The 10,736-nt window shown below is 37.5% G+C and overlaps 1 pseudogene; it reads right to left on the reverse strand.

Moving 5' to 3' along the window:
• Positions 1 to 1,193: 1,193 nt before the first annotated feature.
• Positions 1,194 to 9,937, reverse strand: LOC142632195 (stearoyl-[acyl-carrier-protein] 9-desaturase, chloroplastic-like; annotated as a pseudogene).
• Positions 9,938 to 10,736: the final 799 nt, after the last annotated feature.

Consider the following 10,736-nt stretch of genomic DNA (forward strand, 5'->3'; position numbering starts at 1 on the left):
AGGATGCTACAATCTCTTGCATGTCTTCCTCTCCTTCCTACCAAAGTTTACCTTCATGGACTTTTGATTGTGATGGATCATGCTTTACTACATGCTTGGGTTGCAGATTGAGCCATTTTTCCTTATAATATCATACTATTTCAAATGAGTTACTGGTTGTACTAGTCCATTGTGGCATATTATGAGGTTACCGAACCCTTTGTTAGGTCACTCTCCATTTTGCCACACATATCTTTTTTAGTTCATCATGGCAGGACTTGGGTTGATTTCCTTAGGTTTTATTGGTTCGCTTGTTTAGGTTCACATCTTGGGCCATTGTGGGCTTTTGATGTGGGGCTTGGTTTAGCAAGCTTAGAGTTATTGGCCTGTTTTTATGGGTAGCACTTATTAGGACTTGGGGTCCAAACCACCTACTCATAAGTTTGAACCCCTCACTCGGCATCAACATTAATATGAGAGGAAAGTGTGTTGCACCAAGTGCACTAAATAATTTCTTAGCTTAGGCCTAAGCCAACTATAATAATTTTTTAAAAAAATAGATAGATAGTGGGAGAGAGGGAGATAGGATGCAATCCTTTAAAATTCTTAAGTGCTAGTTAAAATAGGTGGTGTGGGTTTAAAATTTGAATGTCTCAATTGAAAATACCAAGAGGTGTTAGTTGAGCTACAAGAAACCTGGCGGGTGGAAACCAACTTAATAAATTGAGATTCTCTAAAATTCTTAATATTTTTTTCACCATAAAGTTTTTAAAATACTAACTATTTATTAGTAACAATGGGATTATAATGGTGGTGCAATTGAGTGTATGTAAAACGATTACCAAACCAACCAACGTGGTAATGCAATATATGCTGTCACATCAATCAAAAAGACAATAAACTTTGGAGAATAATTCTAACATATTTCTTAAGTAAAATCTTTGGTTACAGTTAAATAAGACTAATTAAGTAAGAACAGCACCACCTTAACCTTCATGATTTAACACATGATTTGTACTTCGTTTTGCTCATATAATCTGACGCTAGGATTTGTTTTTAATTGGTAGTTTATTTCAGTTGTAGCAAATTAAAGTGACGTTATGTGGAATTCTTATAAAGAGAACTAAGCTTCAAACCACTCTCCCCAATTATTTTAATATTTAAATACCCACACAAAAAAAAGCAAGTAAAATAGAACCCATCTAATAAGCTAGCTACACCACTCTACCAGAAATCCAGCTGAAAGGAATACTGGGTGCTTTTTGAGCCTTTGCTATAGCTCTCTCCTCAAGCCTTCTCGTCCTTTGAGCCAACCTACATACGTAGTCCTAGCTAGGACTACCAATTGTAAGTCCAGTAAGCTTCTCTACCTTCCATTTAGCCACCAAAAGTTCCACAATTTCTCCATAGTCCCTAGCCGTGTAGACCCCAATCCTAGATGCAACCATAGCAAAGTGATCAAAAAGATTGTGGTCATGGCCATCATACATCATGTTAACGTATGTATAGTATTGTGGGCTTGGCCCAACTAGGTTACTTACTTGTATAGCACACATTGTACTACACTCTTACTTGTACTGCACTCATATTTACTTGTACAACACTCATATGCCCCTTATATAAAGGCACTCATGTATATTATTTCAGTGTGAAATACAATACTATTGAATTCAGTATTTCTAACATGGTATCAGAATCACTACTCTGACATTTTCTTAGCAGTTTTGTTTTTATTGGTGTAACTCCATTCTTAATTTTGTTTCTGCTGTCACAACAACTGCCACAGCCTTTCGCCGTTGAACCTTCAAGTCTTCTAGACATCGTCCTGGGGTTCTGGATCTGTAGCAGCCGCCGTTGAGGAGTTCGAACATTGCAAAGACCACTGCCTTTTCCGGCACCGCCGTGAATATTGCTCCGATAAATTTTTCGAAGGTACCACAAAGATCGTCTTGCTCCAATCTACCTGTTCGTGGAAGCCTCGTAGCCATCAGAGACCACCTGCGCCGCCACACGCCGCTCAAAGAACCTGCGCTAAAGCTCACGTGCCTCACGCGTCGTCATCCTTCCAGGCTGACGTCATCCGTGACGTCATCAGTGCCACGTCAGCCCTAGTTGACATCAGCATCCAGTCACCTACTGACGTCAGCGACACGTCATCATGCTGACGTCATCATTGATCGACCGTTGACTGACCGTTGACCGTTGACTTTTTTCCAGAGTTGACTTTTTGCAGCCCAGGTTGTCCTTACTCAGTTTTTCACGTAGATTTCATTTTTGCAGTCTGTTTTTGCATATTGTGTCTCTAAATGGATAAAAAGGATGTTTTTCTTCCTTACCCCATCAATACTGTATTGGAGGGGACTAGGAATTACTTATCTTAGTCTCAAGCTATGCGTAGTTTTCTTAAGGGTCGCATGCTCTGGCATTATTGTACTGGTGCAATCACTATTCCAGTGAAGGGGGCAAGTGAAGAAGATACTGTCTTCCTCAGTCGCATGATTGAATAGGATAGTCACAATCACATGATCCTCACATGGATTCGAAACACTTCCATTCCCTCCATCTCCAATTTGTTGGGCAGCTTTGATGATGCGAAATCAGCATGGGATATGTTAGCCAAAAGATACTCTACTACTCACAGATCCATGAAATATCAGATAGTGGTTGAATTGCATCAACTCAAGCAAGAACCGGGGCAGTCCATCAATGACTACCATGATCAGCTTCGCTTCATTTGGGACCAAATTGACCTTTCTGATCCAACTTGGGCATGCTCAAAAGATGCTTAACAATATGCTGCTATTAGAGATGAATTTCGTCTCTATGAGTTCCTGATGTCACTCCACAAGGACTATGAGCCCATTCGAGGTCAACTTCTTAATCGTTGTCCTCCTCCCTCTCTTGATACTGCTGTGAACGAGTTAGTAAGAGAAGAAGCTCGCCTTGCAACTCTTCAAGCCCAGGATAAGTTTAATGTTCTGGCCCTTACTCCTTCTTCTCCACCCATAGAGCAACCTCAGCACTCAGGTGATCCATCTGGCTCCAGCAATCGTCGCAGACAGATCAACAAAATGTTCTACAACTATTGCAAGCGTCTTGGCCACACTATTGAGACTTGTTACCGTCGCAACAAATCTATTGTTGCAATTGCTAATACTGAGTCTACTCTGCCAATGCCTACCATTTCAGCTGAGTCCTAGTCTTTTGGATCCACTATCAACCTCTCACCCACTGAACTATAGGAGATCATAGCTCAGGCTGTTCATATGGCTAGTAATGCATCTCTTTCCACTGCTTTCTCAGTTTTACCTGGTAAGTCTCAAACTTAGCTTTTTGATTCTGCCTGTTGCAATCACATGACACCTCACTCGTCCTTATTCTCCAAACTTGACCCTGCTCCACATCCCCTAAATATTCACATAGCTGATGGTTCCACCATGCATGGGAATAGTCTAGGTTTTGTTTCGACCTCCAACCTCTCTGTTCCTAGGGTCTACCATGTTCCTGACCTATCCTATAATTTGTGTTCTGTGGAACAATTACCTGAACTAGGTTATCGCCTTATATTTGACTATTCTGGGTGTATTGTGCAGGATTCGAGGACGAGGCAAGAGCTTGGGATCGGCCCTAGAGTTGGGCGTATGTTTCCCGTGGACAATCTTTATCTTCCACCTGTTGCTCCGGTTTCTGTTGCTGCTGCTGCCACTGCGGTGTCTTCCTTACCCTCTCTCTCACTTTGGCACTCTCGTCTTGGTCATGCACCCTCTTCTCGGGTACAACAGTTAGCTTCTAAGGGTCTGTTAGATTCTGTGTCCAAAGACAATTTTGATTGTACTTTATGCCAGTTAGGAAAACAGCCAGCTTTACCTTTTAATAATAGTGACTCTATTTCTAATAGTATTTTTGAGTTAGTTCATTCTGATGTTTGGAGACCTTCTCCTGTTGCTAGTATTGGTGGATCTCGATATTTTGTTGTTTTTATCGATAATTATTCTCGTTACAGTTGGATATTTCCTATGAAATCTCGTTTTGAAATTTTGCCAATATATAGTAACTTTGCAAAAATGGTTGAAACCCAATTCCCCAAAAGAATCAAAATTTTTCGTTCTGATAATGCTCTTGAATATACTCAATATGCTTTTCAAGCTCTGTTACACTCCTATGGCACTGTACATCATCTAACCTGTCCAGGTACCTCTCAGCAAAATGGTCGAGCTGAACGAAAACTTCGTCATATTCTTGACACTGTTCGTGCTCTTCTTCTTTCTGCCAAGGTTCCTTTCCCATTCTGGGGTGAAGCTGCTCTTCATGCTGTTCACACTATTAACCGAATTCCAAGCACTGTCATCCATAATCAAACTCCGTATGAGCGCCTCTTTGGGTCACCCCTTGACTATCATCACCTTCGCTCCTTTGAATCTGCTTGTTTTGTTCTTCTTCAGCCTCATGAGCATAACAAACTTGAGCCTCGATCTAGACTTTGTTGTTTCCTTGGATATGGCGAAGCACAAAAGGGGTATCGGTGTTATGATCCTGTCTCTCATCGTCTTCGTGTTTCTTGTAATGTTGTCTTCTGGGAACACCGCTTGTTTGTTGAACTCTCCCATTTTTAGTCTTCCCTTACTACCTTGTCTGTACTTGAAGTCTTTCCAGAGGAGTCTCATGTTCCTTCTCCAAATCCTCTTGATCCTCCTTTGGACTTCTCTATTCAACCTCCAGATCCTTTTGATGCCTATTCTGGACAGGTCGAAGATGAACAAATTGATGACGAGCTACCCCAACTTGAGCCTAGGTCCCCCGCTCCTGCTCCGCCTGAAGATCCTCCATAAGACCTTCCACCTCCACAAGACATTCCACCTCGTCACTCAACCCGGGTAAGATCCATTCCTACACATTTACTTGATTATCATTGTTACACTGCACTTGCTACACTCCACGAGCCTCAAACCTATCGTGAGGCCTCCATTGACCCTTTATGGTAGATTGCAATGAAAGAAGAACTTGATACATTAACCAAAAACCATACTTGGGACCTGTTTACTCTCCCTCCTAGACAGTCTGTGGTTGATTGCAAGTGGATCTACAAGATTAAGACTCGCTCAGATGGGTCCATTGAGCGCTATAAGGCTCGTCTTATTGCAAAAGGTTTTACACAGGAGTATGGGATTGATTATGAAGAGACCTTTGCTCCAGTTGCTCGCATCTCATCTGTTCGTGCCCTCCTAGCTGTTGTTGCTGCTAGAAAATTGGATCTTTTTCAGATGGATGTTAAAAATGCATTCCTTAATGAGGATTTGAGTGAAGAAGTTTACATGCAACCTCCTCTAGGTCTCTCCATTGAATCAAACAAGGTTTTCTGCCTTTGACGTGCATTGTATGGTCTTAAACAAGCTCCTTGAGCCTAGTTTGAAAATTTTAGCTCTACCATCTTTTTCTTGGGTTACACTGCCAGTCCTTATGATGCTGCCTTATTTTTTTGTCGTACTAATAAAGGCACCATTCTACTTCTCCTCTATGTGGATGATATGATCATAACTGGTGATGACCTTAGTGGCATACAAGAACTCAAGGATTTTCTCAATCAGCAGTTTGAGATGAAAGATCTTGGACACCCTAGCTATTTCTTGGGTCTTGAAATCACTTGTTCCTCAGATGGTCTTTATATTACTCAAGCCAAGTATGCCTCTAACCTTTTGTCTCATGCTAGACTCACTAACAGCAAGACTGTTGACACTCCAGTTGAGCTTAATGCGCATCTGACTCCCTCGAGGGGGAAACCATTGTCTAATCCTTCTCTTTATAGACGATTGGTTGGCAGCCTAGTCTATCTCACAGTTACTCATCCAGACATTTCCTATGTTGTTCATCAGGTCAGCCAGTATCTGTCTGCTCCACGATCGACTCACTATGCTGCTGTTCTGCGCATTCTTCGATACTTGAAGGGCACTTTCTTCCATGGCCTTTTCTACTCAGCTCAATCTCCTCTTGTACTCCGTGCATTCTCTGATGTTGATTGGGCAGGAGATCCTACTGATCGTAGGTCCACCATTGGCTATTGTTTTCTCCTTGGCTCTTCCTTGATTTCTTGGCAAAGTAAGAAACAAACATTTGTGGCCCACTCTAGTACTGAAGCAGAATATCATGTTCTTGCTGATACCACATTTGAGCTCCTTTGGTTACGATGGCTTCTTAAGGACTTAGGTGTGTCTACATCCTTTGCTACTCCTCTTTATTGTGATAATCAGAGTGTCATTCACGTTGCTCACAGTGATGTCTTCCATGAACGAACTAAACATATCGAGATTGATTGTCATTTTATCCATTATCATCTTGTTCATGTTTCTCTCAAGCTCTTCTCCGTCTCCTCTAAAGATCGACTTGCAAACATCTTCACCAAGTCCCATCCTAAGGGACGCCTTCGTGATTTAGTTCACCAAGTCCCATCCACCTTGAGTTTGAGTGGGGCTGTTAACGTATGTATAGTATTGTGGGCTTGACCCAATTAGGTTACTTACTTGTATAGCACACATTATACTACACTTTTACTTGTACTTGTACTGCACTCATATTTACTTGTACAGCACTCATATGCCTCCTATATAAAGGCACTCATGTATATTATTTCAGTGTGAAATACAATACTATTGAATTCAGTATTTCTAACACATCAAATGGGCTGGCATTGAGATTTTCCTCCTCATTAGGTCTGCAAAGGCTATTACCATATCATTTGGATTGAGCTCAAAAAGCTTTTCAGCTATTTTTGTATAGGACAAGACTTAGGTATAGTACTTAGGCGTTGTTCTTTAGGTTCTCCTCTTAAAATTCAACCATGTAGTTACTTAACTAAAAAATATACTTTCATTCTATGAGAAAAAATCCACTTGTCTAACTCTTAAGAGGAGAACCTAACGAACAGTACCTAAGATATTGTACCTAAGTTTTGTCCTTTTGTATAAGCAGTTTCATGGCGCTTCTCATCTGAGGCTATTATGCCACATATATGTCAAGCTTTATGTCCCCATGTTGCATGGCCAGCTTGACTGTGTTCCAATGAGAAATAAATGTTGCTCGTTCTTGGAATGATGTGTAAATGGTTAAAAGGTATGGATCATGCCCGAGGCCAAGATCCTAGGTACAAAATGCACATCAAGTTAATCCATTCAAATTTTAAGAGTAAAGATCTCCATCCAACACTGTAATAGTTTAATAAGGAATGTAATATAAAAGAGTTAAATTACCGATTCTCCCAAAAGTTTCAACTGTTAGGAAATGATGAATTTAATCACTTAACCATAAGTCTAACACTCTCCCTAACTTGTGGGCCTAAACTTTCCCTTTATAAGTGGGGGCTCAACAAGTGGGAATTTAACATTTTAAATGGGAGGTAGAATAAAACCAGGGATCCAACTTAGGATCTCCTACTCTGATACCATGTTAAATTAGTCCCAAAAGTTTAAGCTGTTAGGAAATGATAAATTTAATTACTTAATCATAAGTCTAACAAAAAGCAAGGCTTAACTCATCAATGGCTATTTTAGGATTGTGATGCGAACTTCTTGTGACATTGTTAAAGAGAGTTGCAATTATTAATTGCATGAGTTATAGATTAAAAGTTGGTCAAAGAAATTATTTCAATTTTGAAAATCAGGAACTGCTCTGATTGATTTTGCACCTATGTGATAACTGATAGTCAAATCTAATAATTAGAACAGCCAAGGGGTAAAATTGAAATTTAAATAGGTATATAAAAATTTCTTTCACAAAAGAAAGAAAAATTATATAACTATTTAAAAGGTTAAAGATGTAAGTGGTTATGACTGAATCACGTTAACCTTTTTTTTTTTTTTTTCAATCATAACCTTCTTTAAGTTTTTTAATATTTGATATTTTATGAAAGTGCAAAAGAGAAAATTATTAGTGTAATTTTTAAATTATTAAATTTAGCATTTTTTGTATAACTTAAAATTTTTGAAGAATCTGTATTAGTGTTTAAAATCTCACCATTCCTGACCGAATCAAGTACTGAGTTGTCTTCTCAATTTGTTTCATGTCCACTCTTCCAGAAAGGAAAAGATACTTATTAAGAAGATCACCATGCCTGTTTTCTTCTACACTTCATGCCCTAGCCCAAATTGCCCAAGGTGTGTTATCTACACCAGTTTCATCGTGAAAAATTTCAGTGGAATTAATTTGAGTTTGGTAAGTTGGAAGGACTTCTTCTGTGATCATATCACCCACTAAGGTAACAAGGTACTCATCCAGAATGTCTCTTGTTCTCTCCCTTAATTCATGAACTTGCTCAATAAATCCATCTGAGGCAAAATCTTGTGGTTGCCAACATTTCTCAACAGGTTTTAGAATAGTTAGGACATTGTTTTTAGTCCAACCCTCCATAGATTTGAAAATTTCAACCTTCTTAGGTGATACGGGACAGACTTTGTTGACATTGAATTCATTAGGATAACCTAAACACTTTTCTACTTCTCTAAATCCAACAAAAAAGAGACAAAAGTTATTAATGTTAGGATGTTGAAGCTAAAATGCAAGCCATGGTCAAATTAAATGCAATATGAAAACCATTATAGGTGATTTAGAATTGCTATGCCAAATGCATCCATCATTTATTAATAAGGTATATAGTTTAACATCTTGTAGGGGTTGATTTCAAGTGAGCCCAAGAAAAATGGGAATGACCCAATTAACCAAGGTTCAAAAGAGAAGGGAATCAAGTCCAAACTCAGTCTAGACGTCCAATGGAGGCTAATGGTACATAGCAAAGAAAGCGGCTCAAAGACATGAACTCATAAGAGGTAAAATAAATTAACAATACTTCCAATATCTATCAGTGTCAAACGCAAGACGAGGAAAGCATAGGACAAGGTAAGAGAGAGAGAGAGAGAGAGAGAGAGAGAGAGAGAGAGTTTGGGTAAAGTAAGTGTTTTAGGTAAGATGCTCCAAAGATCCAGGATGGAAAGCTTCATTTTTGTTTTTGCTTAGGTATCAGGGTGGGTTGATTTAATCACAATTTGAGTAATTTTTTTTACTAACCATTCTAGGTCAAAATGGAACTTAGGGAACTTGCTGAATTTGCCAAAGCTCGTTAGACAGCATTAAATGAAGTGGGCTTACTTCTCATGGCTAGATATAGTCAAGCCGAATTTATAGTCGCATATAACAAGTCATCGGCTCACTTAGCAAGTTTTTGTATCTTCGGTCCATGTTAAACCAACACACACCCAATCTTTTCCCTCCATACCGTACTCCTTTACTTTTCCCATTAAAGCACATTGAGTCCATGCATAAGATGAGATAGGATTTTACAAAATGAAAATTCTGACGGAAATCCTTAGGGCATTAGTTAATAATCCATTTAAAGAAAGTTTTTATAAGAAAAAAAAATTTATGTTTTGACAACTTTTTCATTTCCCATAAAAGTAGTATCAAAACTTTCTTAAAATGGATTGTTAACCAGTATGCTAAGGGTACTTGTTATAAAAACAAAGACAATTGGTCCCAAGGCCTATAGATTCTTTAGCAAAAATGGGCATCAATATATCTTTTATAATTTCTAAAGAGTTAAGTGATATTTTTTGAGTTTCATAAAAAAAAGTGATCTTCTTTTTATAATAAAATAAATGTGATCATCATCGTATTATTATGACTTCGCTGTGTGCATGAATATATACCAAGTTTAAAGAGCAAACAAAACAAATCAAGATATTATAATATATTATATGAAAATCAACAATTCAAATGAGTTATTGATCCATCTTTCTTTCTAATTATGAAAAATGTTATTCCTGTGAAAAGATGAGATAATTTGAAGTTTAAATTCACTTAGTGTTGGAGAAGATGGTGGAAGTCATAGAAAATTTGGGAGATCTCGAGTTCTCATTGATGGTAGAGGAAATACTGAAGGAAGGGAGTGAAAGTTGGAGTTGAGTGATAAAGCCATGTCTCCTCTTTAACCTCTCTTTTAGCTCCAGAACACCAAGTAATAAGATAAAGAGGGAATTGTTAGTAATTAGTTGTTACGAAATTTGGAATACATACATACATATATATATATATATATATATATATATATATAGAATTTAGTGAGAGAAAGAGAGAGAGGCAGCAGAAGAAGATGTGATGGGTGAAGGAAAGAATTTAATAACTCTTTTTAAAGAAAAATTTTGAAGGGAGTTTAATGACTTAATGGAATTATTACATCACTCATGTCTAAAAAGATGAAGACATGACCACCAGTTTTTTAACCATTGGATTTATTAGAAATTCATTTTATATATATATATATATATATATATATATATATATATATATATATATATATATATATATATATATATATATATATGAGAAGTGCTAAAAATATTATAAATTTTAATATATTAAACTTATAAACTAATGTATTACCAACTAGAAAAAGACAATTAAAAAATATCCATATTTGAGATGACTAAAGCACACAAATTAAATTAATTCTCACATTAGTTTATAAGCTTTATGTAATAAAACTTATAATACTTTAAACATTTTCTTCCATACTAATAAGTGTAGTGCCAGTTAGTCTAGTATCTACATGGTAGATGTCAACTAAATTTCTAACAATAGAGATATGTTACTTTAACATTTTAAATATAAGAAGAAGAAAAAAAAGGTTACCTTTAGAATTCCTATAAATAAATAAAATAAAATAAAAAGTTTCCTTTAGAAAGTTTCATTATTAATTATGACCCATTCCTTTATTT

This window comes from Castanea sativa, chromosome 4, assembly GCF_040712315.1.
Source record: "Castanea sativa cultivar Marrone di Chiusa Pesio chromosome 4, ASM4071231v1".
Lineage (NCBI taxonomy): Eukaryota > Viridiplantae > Streptophyta > Magnoliopsida > Fagales > Fagaceae > Castanea > Castanea sativa.